This window comes from Schistocerca nitens, chromosome 2 (assembly GCF_023898315.1).
Source record: "Schistocerca nitens isolate TAMUIC-IGC-003100 chromosome 2, iqSchNite1.1, whole genome shotgun sequence".
NCBI classification, from domain to species: Eukaryota; Metazoa; Arthropoda; class Insecta; order Orthoptera; family Acrididae; genus Schistocerca; species Schistocerca nitens.
Window position 1 is genome coordinate 245,245,318 of NC_064615.1, and position 18,146 is coordinate 245,263,463.

Below are 18,146 nucleotides of genomic sequence, written 5' to 3' on the forward strand. Positions count from 1 at the left end.
GTCCACACGGGGGCCGGGGAAAAATATACATGTAACAAAGATAACAAGTATCTCTGATCGGCGCCAGATCCAAATCGAGCTGTAACACAGCCCGAGTAGAAGATTTTAACGGAAAAGTGTGTAGTATAGTATCAGGTTTGTGCTTTATCATGAATTGAAGGGAGATGGTGAAACATGGTGCCGCTACATAGTCTACTTCTCTCGAATAGCACCAACGGCAGGGTTGACCACAGCCTGACAAACTGCGCGAGTGGCGGATGTGCGGGCCTCGTGAGGACCGAGGCTAGGCCTATTTCGGCTTCACTCGTTACTTTTCGGAAGTATTCGGTACAGCGGTACATTTAATTAAGCATTGCGGTGCGGCATTTTTCAATCGACACGACTTTAATCTGCTGGGCAGAATCGTGGTGCAGCGCTGTTTGTCCTTTTCTATTATCACAAATTTGCCATGGAACGACTTTCGTAAAACGACGCATAAAGAATTTTAAAGATTTAGTTGACTATGAAAGAGCAAAAACTTGCATCGATCGACTGACAGGAGTCACTGTTCTGTACATTCTTTGTTCTGTACATCAAGAAGCACTTTGTGCTACATTTCCTAGAGTGGAGCGAGTAATGAAAATGGTGGTACGAATTGCAAATCTTCCGAAGTCGCATGCATTATTCTGTTGTTAGTTGCAACAGTTGTCGATGGAACTGAATGAAGAGTACAGGGACTTTATATATTATTGCAAAATACGTTGTTTAAGTAAAGGGACATGCCTTTCGATTTAAAGCCCGCTATTGTTAAATTTATGAGGCCAAGGAGAGCAGGAACGAAAATTAGAACATCTGGAATGGATTGCACATCTCATATTTTAAGTGAACTTGACTGCCACTGCCCACAGTAAGATATTGCAAGGAGGGAAGTAACTTATCTCTAATTTGGTGAGGATGCATTTAAAAAGAAAATCGCTTTGCGGCAGGGTTAAATTCTGACAAAAACTTCCGTTTCCGTGTTAAAGAAAACACAAGATTTGAAGAATTGATTGTGGCCTTGAAAGAATTAAAAGAATAGTTTTCTAAACTTCTTGAGGGCACTGCCAACATCTCTTCCATTTTAGAGCTGTTTTCAAGACCGCCTGCCATTTCATCTGAAAGCATCGCTCTGCATCTCTCTGCATGACGAGATGGAACTTAATGATCTACAATGTAATCTTCATTTAAAAGTCACATTCTTTTACGTTAAAACGTCCAGGAGATCTACACTGTTTTCTTCAGCAAGAGTTTTGATATTTACATAATGTGGTTTGCAAATGTGATTAAGTATTTTGGTGGACACATATGTAGTGAAACGCTTTTTCCGGCTGTGAAAATAAATAAGTCACGATTATGTAGCACCCTTAGTGAGAGAATCTACGGAATTGCCTGCGCCTACCAATGTGCAAACAGTCAGTACCAGATGAAAATTGTATTATCTCTTCAGGGCTCCAAAACTAATTAAATAATACTGAAAATTTCTTTTGTTTGTGAACTTTGCTGCTGAGAGATACGAAATATTACGTCAAGTATATGCAGTGCGACTGCATTTCCTTTTAAACGTGGCACTTCTACAATTTTCCCCACTTCCCCCTCCTCCCTTTGAGACGGCGTGGCGTGGTTGGTGGGGGAAGTATGCAGCCAGTCGAGTGAGCCACGACACACTAGCAAGAGCACCGCTTCTGTGCCGGATGCTTGGCCGCCCCTGGCTAACGGGGTTGCCAAGCTTAACTTCTCCATCCGATGAATGGATCGCCGTCAATTTTATCACGTGATTTCACTCCTTACAACACTACAGACAGATTAAAATTTAATCCAAGATATTGGCGCCAAGTAGTGTCAGTGGAAACGCTTGTGAAGCAATTCGACCATAACGTCTTCGAACCTCATTCTGTTACAATCCATCTATAGCGGGGAGAATAATGAGAACTGTAAAATGTAACACTTTGCACGCCATTTCCCTTTTGCTCTCAATATCACTGTTCCTCCGAACCATACTGCTGCCCCCTCACCACTATTTTTCTTGTGTTGTCTGGAGCGCATTTTTTATATTTGGGACGAGATATGCAGTAGTACGTTTGTTCTTCCGTGTTCGTCCCCCTGTAGGTACTAGTGGATTTGTTGTTGGCGAAATGGTCTTTTACCGTTGTAATAAAATGGATATCGAACTGCAGTTTGGAAAGAATGGGCATAACAGCGAGTGTGGGCATAACGACCATTTGAATTTGTGCATCTGTACAGCGCTGCAGTCATACGGCAACTGCATAAAGGTGTAACTCGAAACCTCCTCAGTTAAGCATCGCTATTCGAAGGAGCCAGGACGTAACCTTGCTTGCAGTCATGTATTGTATGGTTTTTATCTAAGGAACAATGTGCGTTCAAAAAGTTTTGGTCAGTCGTCTCTCATTTTTTTTATTTTTTGCAGGAGGAGAACGAAATTTTTGAACATACTAGGAACACTTAGCTACATGTTGGTATATAAAAGTTTTATTTTATTTTATTTTTTTATTTTTTTTGTCATCAGTCTACTGACTGGTTTGATGCGGCCCGCCACGAATTCCTTTCCTGTGCTAACCTCTTCATTTCAGAATAGCACTTGCAACCTACGTCCTCAATTATTTGCTTGACGTATTCCAATCTCCGTCTTCCTCTACAGTTTTTGCCCTCTACAGCTCCCTCTAGTACCATGGAAGTCATTCCCTCATGTCTTAGCAGATGTCCTATCATCCTGTCCCTTCTCCTTATCAGTGTTTTCCACATTTTCCTTTCCTCTACGATTCTGCGTAGAACCTCCTCATTCATTACCTTATCAGTCCACCTAATTTTCAACATTCGTCTATAGCACCACATCTCAAATGCTTCGATTCTCTTCTGTTCCGGTTTTCCCACAGTCCATGTTTCACTACCATACAATGCTGTACTCCAGACGTACATCCTCAGAAATTTCTTCCTCAAATTAAGGCCGGTATTTGATATTAGTAGACTTCTCTTGGCCAGAAATGCCTTTTTTGCCATAGTTAGTCTGCTTTTGATGTCCTCCTTGCTCCGTCCGTCATTGGTTATTTTACTGCCTTGGTAGCAGAATTCCTTAACTTCATTGACTTCGTGACCATCAATCCTGATGTTAAGTTTCTCGCTGTTCTCATTTCTACTACTTCTCATTACGTTCGTCTTTCTCCGATTTACTCTCAAAACATACTGTGTACTCATTAGACTGTTCATTCCGTTCAGCAGATCATTTAATTCTTCTTCACTTTCACTCAGGATAGCAATGTCATCAGCGAATCGTATCATTGATATCCTTTCACCTTGTATTTTAATTCCACTCCTGAACCTTTCTTTTATTTCCATCATTGCTTCCTCGATGTACAGATTGAAGAGTAGGGGCGAAAGGCTACAGCCTTATCTTACACCTTTCTTAATACGAGCGCTTCGTTCTTGATCGTCCACTCTAATTATTCCCTCTTGGTTGTTGTACATATTGTATATGACCCGTCTCTCCCTATAGCTTACCCCTACTTTTTTTCAGAATCTCGAACAGCTTGCTCCATTTTATACTGTCGAACGCTTTTTCCAGGTCGACAAATCCTATGAAAGTGTCTTGATTTTTCTTTAGCCTTGCTTCCATTATTAGCCGTAACGTCAGAATAGCCTCTCTCGTCCCTTTACTTTTCCTAAAGCCACACTGATTGTCACCTAGCGCATTCTCAATTTTCCTTTCCATTCTTCTGTATATTATTCTTGTAAGCAGCTTCGATTCATGAGCTGTTAAGCTGATTGTGCGATAATTCTCGCACTTGTCAGCTCTTGCCGTCTTCGGAATATTCTACACACCAACGTGAATAGTCGTTTTGTTGCCACTTCCCCCAACGATTTTAGAAATTCTGATGGAATGTTATCTATCCCTTCTGCCTTATTTGACCGTAAGTCCTTCAAAGCTCTTTTAAATTCCGATTCTAATACTGGATCCCCTATCTCTTCTAAATCGACTCCTGTTTCTTCTTCTATCACATCAGACAAATCTTCACCCTCATAGAGGCTTTCAATGTATTCTTTCCACCTATCTGCTCTCTCCTCTGCATTTAACAGTGGAATTCCCGTTGCACTCTTAATGTTACCACCGTTGCTTTTAATGTCAGCAAAGGTTGTTTTGACTTTCCTGTATGCTGAGTCTGTCCTTCCGACAATCATATCTTTTTCGATGTCTTCACATTTTTCCTGCTGCCATTTTGTCTTAGCTTCCCTGCACTTCCTATTTATTTCATTCCTCAGCGACTGGTATTTCTGTATTCCTGATTTTCCCGGAACATGTTTGTACTTCCTCCTTTCATCAATCAACTGAAGTATTTCTTCTGTTACCCATGGTTTCTTCGCAGCTACCTTCTTTGTTCCTAGGTTTACTTCCCAACTTCTGTGATGACCCTGTGTATTTTCTTTTATTTACAGGTGGGTCACAATGGACCGTGAAGTGGATGTCAGGTTGCGTCAACGGTCGGTAATGGAGTTCTTCATCAAGACCGGCAACGACTGTGCCACATCGATTCACAGAAGTTGCTCCCTGTTTATGGGGAGGATACTGTGGATCGCGGTTGTATCCAGCAGTGATGGCAGAGGTTTAAAGAAGGCGATTTTTCTCTACTGGACAGTCCATGAAGAGGTAGACAATCGACGGCAGTGAGTGATGTGAATAAGGAGACCAATCAAATCATCCAGGATGGCAGATGTGAGACGACACGACAGCTTGCTGAAATGATTCGTTTTGTCAATGGGTAGTGTGGTAACACTGATACAGCCACTAGGGTACAGAAAATTCTGTGCACATTGGGTGGCTAGGATTATTGACAAGAAAAATGAAAACGACGAGGAAAAATGTGTACGAGGGTCAATGAAGACTTTTACTGAAGAGTGAAAACAGTGTTTTGATGGCATCATTACCCAGGACGAAACATGGTTGTTTTTGTCCGAACCTGGGAGCAAAACCAAATCCATGGCGTGGCGTAAACCGGGTTCCCCTCAGAAGAAACTTTCACGAACAGCAGGCCGAAAGGTGATGGCCTCCTTCTTCTGGGATCAGTGTGGTGTCATTTTCATTGACTTTTTGGAGCTTGGCTCAGCAATTAAGCGGGACCGGTACTGTTTGTCACTGGACAAGCTGCGACGTGCCATCAAGACCCACAGACCGCAGCTGCAGGGTCAGCTCATCAGACTACACCATGACAATGCCAAACCCCATACAGCCCTTATGACGCAGGAGAAAACCAGGAAAAAGGGTTGGAAAATTGTTCCTCATCCTCCCTACAGTTCTGACTTGGCTCCGTCTGATTTTTACGTCGTCTGAAGGCCCACCTACGCGATAAATCATTTCATAGGGAGAAAGGCCTTATTTCCTGTGTCAAGCGATGGTGTAAATGTCAATCCCCAGAATTTCACCAAAGTGCATTTACATCATGGAAAGGACGTTGAGCCAGATGCTTCACAGCTGATGGAGGCTACACTGGGTGGGCTCAATGTGTAGTTAAGTGTTCCAAGTACGTTCACAAAAAATTTTATTTTCTCCTGCAAAATATAAAAATATTACAGACGACTGTGTAAATCTTTTGAACGCACTTTGTATTTTCACACTTCCTGTAATTATTACAAATTTACATAGAAACTTTTTTGTCATCGGTGTTAGGACCACGAATTCCTCCCTCATACAAACCTCTTAATCCCAGGAATGGTGGTTAACGCTGAAAAACCGATTTTCAGTTGCATCGGCTTTTCCACGCTAGTTTACCTTGACTTTTGAAAACGCTGAAAGTAACCGGTTCCGAAAAAAACCCATTTTCGGTTTTTATACCTATTGTACTTGTAATAAACGTAAAAATCGTACAAAGATTGAAAAATTTGACTCTCGCAGGTTCAAAATACATCAGAACATAAAAATTAAATAGGCAAATAAAACAAAGCCTAGTCTGTCCACCGTTCTCTGCTTTCCTCTAAAAGTGATAAATGGTTAAATGTTTCAAAAATCGCATTTATTCCCCTATTGATTCTAATGTTTGGAAACTATGCTCAAAAATCATGTTGTAATCGGGGATCATTCCACCATTTGAGCAATACGAATATTCAGTTCTAAAGGGTGAAAATCGGGGTTAAAGAACTCTATTTTTCCTGTTAATATGTCCTTTTTCAAGGTCTACAAGCAGGTAGAGGCATATTTTGTACACACAGGGAGCAGATCAGCTACTTTCTATTTCTACTGTATACCATACTATGAATGAAGTTTTTTGTTTACTACTGTTACCATTTCTTCCTACCTCTTTTATTATTTCATAGAAACGGAAGACAAATCTTAAATCTTTTAAAGCAAACGAAGCAATGTACTCCACTGCTATGTCACTTCGTAAAAATATTTCTAGTTTAGGGTTGGTGCGAGTCGGCAATTCAACGGATGTTCGGAGACGACAGCGAGAGTTACCATACAGACCAGGTGCGGCCTAGCCTTGCACACTGTACGTACACTCGTGAAGGCCACAACACACCCGGCAACAGGGACTTCACTCACTTAACAGTGATGTACCAAATCGTATGTCATGTGTTTGTTGCTCGTTTCTGTGGCGGTATTGTTAAAATAGCGCCGGTCGTGTTTCCCAATTTCTATAATAACGTTGTTATTCAAACCAATGCAAATTTCACTTGTAAAAATGTCTCCTCTTTCAAAGAATTTTTATTTAAAAGCGAAAACCTTTAGCAGTCCTGCAATGGCTAACTAATATTTCAGGTTTTTACTAGCTTAATGGTACAAAATAAAAACACCTGTCATAACCGAACCCAAATCAGTACCGAAAAAGACCGGTTACTAAGACCTAAAATACCGGTATCAGTTTTAACTAGTTAGTTTTTCCCATCGCTACTTCATCTCAGGCTAGTACTTATACGCTATGTTCTCAATTACTCGTTGGATCTACTCCAGTCTCTGTCTTCCACTAGAGTTTTTACGCTCGACAGCTCCCTCTTCTACCGTGGAAGTTATTTCCTGACGTTTAACAAATTTCCTGTCATCGCATCCCTTCTTTTCCGTATGTTCCTTTCTTCGCCGATTCTGCATGGAACCTCTTGATTTCTTACTTTTTCAGTCCACCTAATTCTGAATATTTTTCATTGCACTATACCTCAGATGCTTCGATTCTCTTCATTCCTAGATTACACACAACCATGGTTCACTTCCATACAAAGTGCGGCGCAACTTACATTCTCAGAAATTTCTTCCTCAAATGAAGGCAGATTTTTTGTACCAGTAGACTTCTTTTGGCCAGGAATGACCTCTTTGCTTGTGCTGGCCTGCTTTTTATGCCCTCCTTCCTTCGTTTGACGTGGGTTATTTTGTTTTCAGGGTAACAGAATCCCTAACCTCGTCTTCTTAGTGATCATCTGTTTTGATGCTAAGTTTCTCGCTATTGTCATTTCGGCTGCTCCTCATTACTTTAGTCTTACTTTATTTAGTTACCTATTTACACGTCAGGTTCCGTAGGGTCAAATTGAGGAGCAAATCTCCATGGTCATGGAATGTGTCAATACATAAAATTACAACATAAAAATAACAGATAAATATAAAATGTTTATGAACCCAAAAAAGTCAATCCATAAGTTTAAGTAAACGCAATCAACAATATAACATGAGAATCAGCTTGATTTTCCAAGGAACTCCTCAACAGAATAGAGGGAGTGACCCATGAGGAAACTCCTGAGTTTAGATTTGAAAGCGGTTGGATTACTACTAAGATTTTTGAATTCTTTTCTTAGCTTATTCAAAATGGATGCAGCAGCATACAACAAACCTTTCTGCTCAGAGTTAAGGAAGTCCGATCCAAATGCAGGTTGGATTTCTGCTGAGTATTAACTGAGTGAAAGCTGCTTATTCTTGGGAATAAGCTGATATTGTTAAGAAGAAAGACAATAAATTATATTGAGAGGCCAGTGTCAAAATACCCAGACTAATGAACAAGGTCGACAAAAGTTTCGCGAACTTACACCACTTATTGCCTGAACCGCCCGTGTCTGAGTCGTTTAAAATGGGAAGACTTACCCCAAAATACAATACCACAAGCGAATGAAAATAAGCACAGTAGATTAATTTTCGTGTCGAACGATCACTTACTTCAGATACCGTTCGAATAGTAAAAATGGCAGCATTAACTCTTTGAACAAGATCCTGAACGTGGGCTTTCCATGACAATTTAGTATCTATCTGAACACCTAGAGATTTCAACTGTTCAGTTTCACTAATCATATGCCCATTCTGTGAAATTAAAATGTCGGGTTTTGTTAAATTATGTGTTATAAACTGTAAAAACTAAGTCTTACTGTGATTTAGCGTTAGTTTATTTTCTACATGCCATGAATTTACGTCATGAACTGCACTGTTTGAAACTGGGCCAATGTTGCACACAACACCCTTTACTTCCAAGCTAGTGTCATCAGCAAACAGAAATATTTTAGAGTGACTCGTAATACTAGAGGGCATATCAATTAAGTAAGGAACAGGAGTGGCCCCAACACTGATCCCAGGGGCAAACCCCCTCCGCCCCCCCATTTGACCGTGCCCCACTCAAACCCCACATCAGACATTCTCAACACTGTGAATAATAACCTTTTGCTGTCTGTTAAAGTGACCCAACTGTGAGCTACTCCCCGCATCCTATAATGCTCCAACTTCTGGAGCAATATTTTGTGATCAGCACAATGAAACGCCGAAGTTAAATAAAAAAAATATGCCTAGCGCTCGAAATCTTTTGTTTAACCCATCCAGTACCTCAGAGAAAAGAGAATATAGCGTGTCAGTTGTTAAACGACTTCTAAAGCCGAACTGTGCATTTCACAGCAAATTATGTTATATAAAATGATCAATTATCCTTATATACACAGCCTTTTCAATAACTGTAGCAAACATTGATGCCATAGAAATAGCTCTAAAATTGTCTACATTATTGCTTTCTCCCTTTTTATCTCAGTCCATATTCTTTACTCATTAAATTGTGAATTCCATTTAACAGATCCTGTATTCTTCTTCATCCTTGACAAGGATAGCAACGTCGTCAGCAAATCATTTCATTGATATCCGTTTGTCCTGAGCTTTAATTTCAGTCACGAAACTTTCTTTTGTTTTCGCCATTACTTCTTCGATGTATAGACTGAACAATACGGGCGAAAGACTGTATCTCTGTCCAGTCTTATTGTCCCCTATTGGTTCTTGTACAAATTGTGTATTGCTTTTTCTCTAACCCTAAAAGACACAGAAATAACCTTTTTTTTTCTTCTGCGAAGAACTTGTGAATCACTCTGGATGATCACTTAAATCTGGACTGAACACACAACTGCAGTCTATAGGAGAGTGACAGCGTCACTTCATTCACTACAGAAATAAGAAAAAGTGTTTTCTTTCTAAAATTAAAAAAACTCGCTGTGTCATTAATACTCCCATACCTGATAACGGTGTTGCTATTCTCCTAGGACTTTTGTACGAAAGTTCACGTAAGTAAGAACTGGCAATGAATGCTTGTGTACGATGCGTTTGTGACGTAAGCTTCCTTGACCATGTCTCCTTCCTACGAACAATCAACAATCAACATTCTAACATTTAACAATGAAATGCACCAAACAGCCCTGCAACTGAGATGTTATTTTACGAGGGTTGGAACTTTAGTAGTGGCAACTATTTATTTACAGGTCGTACAAAATAGATACGTGTTTCAAAGTTTTACGGACCTTCAAAGTAGTCAGCAGCATTGTGTGTGACACGTGGCCAGCGCACAATGTTTGTTCTTCAATGTTCCAAGACGACAGGGCCTCTGTTCACACAACTCGCATCCTTCAGGACTGCTTTTCTGGGCACGAGGATGAATTGTGGAATCTCCCCTAGCCCTTGCGGGTACTTTGTGGAGAAACGTGCCTCATCGTTACCTCAACTTGCCACTAATTTTCAGGAAGAATGGTATAAGATTCCCTTAATCTGTATTTGCTCATGCCGAGACGACTGGAAGATACTTTGAGTGGCAAAAGTTGTCCTACACCATGTTAGGCTTGGCAATGTGTTGTGTTTGTGGTGTTAGTTAGTTATTTAGTTACTTGTTCCATTGATGAATCTCACGGTAACCGTTATAATGTCGAAGGTGTCAAGTGCATAAGAAATGCTCACATGATGCCAAGCTTCTTTTTTGTAAGCTTAAAATTTTTTACCTACACCATTCCCTTAAATGGCACAAAATGCATATATTATACCGACAGATTTATTTATTCTTATTCAAGAATTCAACTATGGTACAGAAGGAGTTGTCAAGAAGATAATATTTCAGTTTATTTTTTAAACTATTACTGCTGTCTGTCAGATATTTTATTTCGTCTGGTAATTTATCGAAAAATTTTACAGCAGCATATTTTACCCCTTTCTGTGCCAAAGATAGGTGAAGTAGAGGATAGTGTAAGTCTTTCTTTGTTCCGGTATTATAATCATGAATGTCTGTTGTTTTTAAACTGATCCATATTGTCGAGAACAAATTTCGTTACTGAGTAGATGTACTGTGACGCTGTTGTAAGAATTCCTAACCTTTTAAACAGATGCCAACAAGATGTGCAACTATGTGTCCCACACATTATTCTAACCACTTTCCTTTTGAGCAGTGAATACTTTTTGGCTAATTGTTGAGTTGCCCCAAAATATTATTCTGTATAACATCTGAGAGTGAAAGTATGCAAAGTATGTTAACTTACCAAATTCTACATCCTCAAAATTGGCAATTATTCTGTTTGCAAATGCTGCTGGACCTAGTCACTTTAGGAGATCAAAATATGAATTTTCCAATTAAGATTCTCATCTATATGCACACCCAAGAACTTAGTATGCTCTACCCTACTGATGTGTTATATTTATTGAAGGAACTGTACTCCTTGCAGTAGAAAGTTGAATTTACTGTGTTTTTCCAAAGCTCAGGGCAAGCCCATTCGCAGAAAACCAATCAATAACTTTTCCAAAGACACTATTTGTATCATTTTCTATTGGAGTTTCTTTTACTGGATTAATAATGATGCTGGTATCATCAGCAGACAGTGTCAGTTTCTTATTGTGTCAGATAAGAATGGAGGTCATTCACATATATCAAGAACAGAAGGGGGCATATAATCGAACCCTGTGGAACATATAGTGTAATTTCACCTCAGTTAGATGAAGTGGGAAACTTCCTTAACTCACTTAAACCATGCAAAGAAACATTTTGCTTCCTGTTCTGCAGGTATGACATAAACCACCCATATGCTGTTCCATGTATACCATAGAATTGTAATGTCTGTAACATAATGTCACAGTTCACACAGTCAAATGGTTTCTATAAGTCACAGAAAATTCCTATTCGTGACATTTTACTATTTAAAGACTCTATCATGTGGGCAGTGAGATTATATGTCACTGTCTCAGTGGAACAGCAATTTTGAAATCTGAACTGTGATTTGTTAAGTATCTCATTACTGTTGAGATGGCTAACCACTCTACATCTACATCTACATCTACATCTACATTTATACTCCGCAAGCCACCCAACGGTGTGTGGCGGAGGGCACTTTACGTGCCACTGTCATTATCTCCTGTTCCAGTCGCGTATGGTTCGCGGGAAGAACGACTGTCTGAAAGCCTCCGTGCGCGCTCTAATCTCTCTAATTTTACATTCGTGATCTCCTCGGGAGGTATAAGTAGGGGGAAGCAATATATTCGATACCTCATCCAGAAACGCACCCTCTCGAAACCTGGCGAGCAAGCTACACCGCGATGCAGAGCGCCTCTCTTGCAGAGTCTGCCACTTGAGTTTATTAAATATCTCCGTAACGCTATCACGGTTACCAAATAACCCTGTGATGAAACGCGCCGCTCTTCTTTGGATCTTCTCTATCTCCTCCGTCAACCCGATCTGGTACGGATCCCACACTGATGAGCAATACTCAAGTATAGGTCGAACGAGTGTTTTGTAAGCCACCTCCTTTGTTGATGGACTACATTTTCTAAGCACTCTCCCAATGAATCTCAACCTGGTACCCGCCTTACCAACAATTAATTTTATATGATCATTCCACTTCAAATCGTTCCGCACGCATACTCCCAGATATTTTACAGAAGTAACTGCTACCAGTGTTTGTTCCGCTATCATATAATCATACAATAAAGGATCCTTCTTTCTATGTATTCGCAATACATTACATTTGTCTATGTTAAGGGACAGTTGCCACTCCCTGCACCAAGTGCCTATCCGCTGCAGATCTTCCTGCATTTCGCTACAATTTTCTAATGCTGCAACTTCTCTGTATACTACAGCATCATCCGCGAAAAGCCGCATGGAACTTCAGACACTATCTACTAGGAAATTTATATATATTGTGAAAAGCAATGGTCCCATAACACTCCCCTGTGGCACGCCAGAGGTTACTTTAACGTCTGTAGACGTCCCTCCATTGATAACAACATGCTGTGTTCTGTTTGCTAAAAACTCTTCAATCCAGCCACACAGCTGGTCTGATATTCCGTAGGCTCTTACTTTGTTTATCAGGCGACAGTGCGGAACTGTATCGAACGCCTTCCGGAAGTCAAGAAAAATAGCATCTACCTGGGAGCCTGTATCTAATACTTTCTGGGTCTCATGAACAAATAACGCGAGTTGGGTCTCACACGATCGCTGTTTCCGGAATCCATGTTGATTCCTACATAGTAGATTCTGGGTTTCCAAAAACGACATGATACTCGAGCAAAAAACATGTTCTAAAATTCTACAACAGATCGACGTCAGAGATATAGGTCTATAGTTTTGCGCATCTGCTCGACGACCCTTCTTGAAGACTGGGACTACCTGTGCTCTTTTCCAATCATTTGGAACCCTCCGTTCCTCTAGAGACTTGCGGTACACGGCTGTTAGAAGGGGGGCAAGTTCTTTCGCGTACTCTGTGTAGAATCGAATTGGTATCCCGTCAGGTCCAGTGGACTTTCCTCTGTTGAGTGATTCCAGTTGCTTTTCTATTCCTTGGACACTTATTTCGATGTCAGCCATTTTTTCGTTTGTGCGAGGATTTAGAGAAGGAACTGCAGTGCGGTCTTCCTCTGTGAAACAGCTTTGGAAAAAGGTGTTTAGTATTTCAGCCTTACGCGTGTCATCCTCTGTTTCAATGCCATCATCATCCCGGAGTGTCTGGATATATGCTGTTTCGAGCCACTTACTGATTTAACGTAAGACCAGAACTTCCTAGGATTTTCTGTCAAGTCGGTACATAGAATTTTACTTTCGAATTCACTGAACGCTTCTCGCATAGCCCTCCTTACACCAACTTTGACATCGCTTAGCTTCTGTTTGTCTGAGAGGTTTTGGCTGCGTTTAAACTTGCAGTGAAGCTCTCTTTGCTTTCGCAGTAGTTTCCTAACTTCGTTGTTGTACCACGGTGGGTTTTTCCCGTCCCTCACAGTTTTACTCGGCACGTGCCTGTCTAAAACGCATTTTACAATTGCCTTGAACTTTTTCCATAAACACTCAACATTATCAGTGTCGGAACAGTTACATTGCTTTCTCGATTTTTGAAAATGCTGTAAGCAAGTATACTGGCCAGTAATTATTTACATCTGTGGTGTCCCCTTTTTTGTAGAGAGGCTTGACAACGGCATATTTTAACCTTTGTGGGAAAATACTTTGAGTTAGTGATACATTATATATGTGATTCAGAACATCAGCTGTATCTGCTCCACATCGTTTTAATATCTTGTTAGAGATGTCATCTACTCCAACAGAACATTCATTTTTCAAAGATTTACTGATTTTCCTTATATTACAAGAGGTTGTTAGCTGAAAATAATTTTGACTAGGATTTCTCAAAACTGACTCTTCCGTGTACTGCTTCGCTTATTATTTTGAAATATCTCACCAAGTATTTCACCTACACTTAAGAAATGGATGTTAAATACATTAGCTACTTGTGTACTGTTGGTTTAGATTGTCTCAGTCTCTTTAATAGCAATACTACCTAGCCCAGTGGTTACTTTTCCTGTCTCCCTTCTAACAACATTCCATACTGATTTGATTGCCTAAATTGTTAATTTCATCTGAAATATACATATTTCTTGAGTTTCTGATAACTTTTCACAGTATGTTACAATAATTTTTATAGTGTAAAATTTCTTCTGGGTCTTTACTAATTCTTTCAGTCTTATACAGTTTCCTTTGTCTTTCCTAAGACACTTTAATACCTGTAGCAGTCCAAGGTTTCTTTGAACACTGTTTGGTGTTACATGTAGTAATTCTTCAAGAATGTTCAAAGAGGGATATAAATTTATCAAAAAATATGTTGCATTTATCATTAGCATTTGGCTCATTATATACTTCTCCCCGATTAACGTTTCTTAGACTTTATCTGAAGTGCTCTATAGATACTGGGCTGACTAACCTTACACTTTTACTTGATGATTTCTGAACTGTACAACCTGCTAGGTTTTGTAAGTTAATCAATTTACTTGCATCATGGTCTGATAATCCATTTATCACAGGAAAAGCATGTGTAAATTTTACATCCTCTTGCTGTACAAATACATTTTCTGTTAAAGTGCTACTGTCTTGAGCTATATGTGTAGGGAAATTGATCACTAATTCTAAGTTGTATGTCATTTCTAGTTCACTTTTTCTATCAGAATTGCTTAGAAAGTTTACATTGAGATCACCACAGATTAGTAACTTCTTTTTATCTAACAGACAGCATAATAGGCAGTCAAACTTTTTTATGAATAGCTCCCAGTCTCCTAATGGGGACCAGTATACTGTAGCTAATATCAACACTACATTATCTAGCTGTGGTACACATGGACCAACTTTAAAGTGCTGATAAACACAGAATTTGCTTACTCCTACAGTTTTGTATTTATACCCTTGTTCTGTGTAAACGGCAACTCTTCTTTTATCCATGCTAGATCTGCAAGTCGCTAAATTATACCCATTTATACTGACACTTAGCATATCCACAGTTACGTGGTGTTCAGACCTACTAAAGTATATCAATCTCATTCTTATTTTTGAGAACATCTAAACAGACTAACAGCTCATCTACTTCTTTTTTTTTCCTCTGACGTTTTTATGAAGTAAATGGATACTACCCTTAGCTTTGTCCTTATTTACTGTACATGAAGCTTCTTTTATTCTATTTTTCTTGATTGTTGTCTGTCTGGACTATGGCTTTAACCTACAAAACCGGTCTGCCTGTTAAAATTAACCACAGAGATTATCCCTCGTGTGTCTGTGGCCCCCCCTTACAGTATCTGCTAATAGAGAAGCTAAGTTATCTTTCCCTTTCCTATTTAGGTGCAGGCCATGTGTTGTGTATCCCCACCTACCAACAGCATCAACTGGAACAATACTTAGGTGAGATTTTGTCGGTGTCTGGAGCGTCCTGTTCAGCTCAGTGTTAACGTATCTCACAGGAGTATTTACCCAGGGCCGATCATGGCGCTGAAAGACCTCCACAAGCCCCACATTTGTGTGCCCAGTTTCTGCTCCTATTTTATCCAGGTCTCTGCTAATACTGTATCTTGGATTCATAGCCAGGCTGTTTCCTGCTCCCCCAATTATAATTACCTGTTCTTCCTTCTCAAAGTCCTTGCATAGCTGACCTAAGTTCTGTCACATGGCTAATGCTAGCACTTGGTTTCACGAAATTTGTGACCTGTTACCCTGCCTCTAGTTTCTCCTGAAGCTGCTGGCCTACACCCCTCCCATGACTGCTAAGTGGAAGCAGAATTCTTCTTTTCCTGTTCTGATTTGATCCCGACCTGTCTTTTTTCATTAAGCTACTATTCTGCTTCAACCTACATTCAGCTATATCTGGGTGAGACCCTTCCTCCACTACTTCAGATACCAAGCCAAACTGATTACCAACTAGTTTTCAACAGTCTCCCTTTCTCTCCCTTTGCTTACTACCTTTTCCCAGCACCCTGTCTCTTTTTCGTCCCTTAGCCTACACAATTCCAAATTCGCTTTTTCTAATTCAGCCTTAAGGGCACAAATTTTTGCCTCTTGTTCCAATACTTTTGTCAACTCAAGTACGTCACCTTCCTGTTCTAATATCCAGTTAATGCTATAGATACAGCTACAATTCCTCGACTGATATTTTGTGTGTGTTATTTTCGAGCCCACGATGTGCCTAAACATCTCACTGAAGAAAACGTGTGTGCAGGGACACTAAAAGCTGTGCGCGTGCTCCAGCTGGGCTGACCAACAAACAGGCAGCTTCAAGGTTAAGTATCGCCTCACTATTGTTCAAGGAGAATATTACACGATACTCAGTTCAATGTTGATTGGTCTTAGCCCCTCGTTGATGTTGTTATTGCTGCTGATTTGGTAAGGTAGAAACTGCAGCCAAAAGTTCACTCATGGTATGACAGCTTCATACAATATGGACTCCAGTTTTGCAGAAATGCGTCACGGATTTCTTGCCGTGACATATTTGTATGCGGCCTCAAGCTTTCAACCACTTCCTTCTTTGTCACCGCCGGGAGTTAACTGTATCCCATGTGGTACTTCATTTAGTTGGCTGACTTGTGTGATGAAGTCCTCAGGAAGTCACAGAACATCTGTCTGCTACCAGAGAGTAACTCAACGTCTATGATACGTGAATATTAGTAGTGATTGCTGCTGGCAAACCTTTCGGGGTATAAGGTCGCGGTCCACGAAATTCTTCTGTTCCTAACGTTTCGTCTAGAACTGCGCTCGACATCTTCAGAGGTGTTGCTCCTCCGTTGAGTCTTGCCTCTGAAGAGTCTAGCGCAGTTGCGGACGAAACGTTGGGAACAGAAGGTTTTCGTGAACCACGACCTTATACCCCGAAAGGTTTACCAGTGACAATGTCGTCCAGTCGTGAAGCCTTCATTCTATCACCAGTAGCGATGCTGATTCCGTTCGATAGTGGATGACTGATTTTATTTCTCTGTTGCCTTTGAACTTCAAGCGCCCATTCCAATGCACCACTAAGGGTGTAGCCACTGTCCAGCTTAACGTTCTTGTTGCACGTTCTGATTTTCTTCGATGGCAAAATCTCGGCGGGCAGATAAATGGGATAAAAGCTCCGTTTCATCAAACATAATCTTATGTTTGTTCATGGGGCTGTCTTCGGCAACAGATCGATGTAGAGTTCTGAAACTGTTAGTATTAACTGATCAATGTAAGTGTTACCGTTACCCAAGCAATTTAATAAATTTCAGGAACACTGAGACCAAGGCTGTCTTTTATTGGGCGTTGATGGCCGGAAAACAGAGTGAATACCATTTCTGCCCAGGACTCTGCCGATTTCAATTGTAGATCCAATAGACTAACCATCTTTATTTTATTTATTGGCTTTCGGTACGTACCCATACAACTATCTAAACAGTGGAAAGTCAATTACGACGATACGAACCTAAGCACAACACAACACACAGTCCCCCAGCAGAGAAAATCTACAATGCGGGTGGGAATTGGATCCAGGCCTCTTCGATTACCAATCTGCCACGTCGCATACTCACACACGTACTCACACAGACGGACAGTTTAATCATCTTCTGGTGATTATCTTTGCGTTTTTTCTTTCTAGAGATGGCTAAAGTAACATTTAGTTCACCATACCCACTCTTCTGGAAAATAATTTTGTTATCTGAACCCGGAACTCAGGTGTAACTTGTCAGAAAGAATCTGTTTATCTGCGTGTTTAAAACTGCTGCTTTCTGTGATGGCTGATCAAAGCTTCGCGCATTGAGACGTAGATCAGTATGTGTAGGCATCTGGTAAACGGTGAGACAAGTAAATATCTACGAATGGTAATTACTCTTCTCTCTCTATCTCAGCAGTGAAACTGATATTCAGGTGCATCCGGTTCATGTGATCAACAGACAGGTGAAAACTTCGATACAATGTGGTCAGATCATCAAGCTGTTGTCATGATACCGAAAGAAGGAAGGTGAACGAAGAAGAGCTGGAACAATACAAATCAAAGAATAAAATGTACAGAAGACGGGCATATTTTGATACGTGACCCCATTTATAGAGTAACTGTAGCATCAATGACGAAACAGACCAGGGTAGATGCTAGGGCGGAATCTCAGCGGGGTG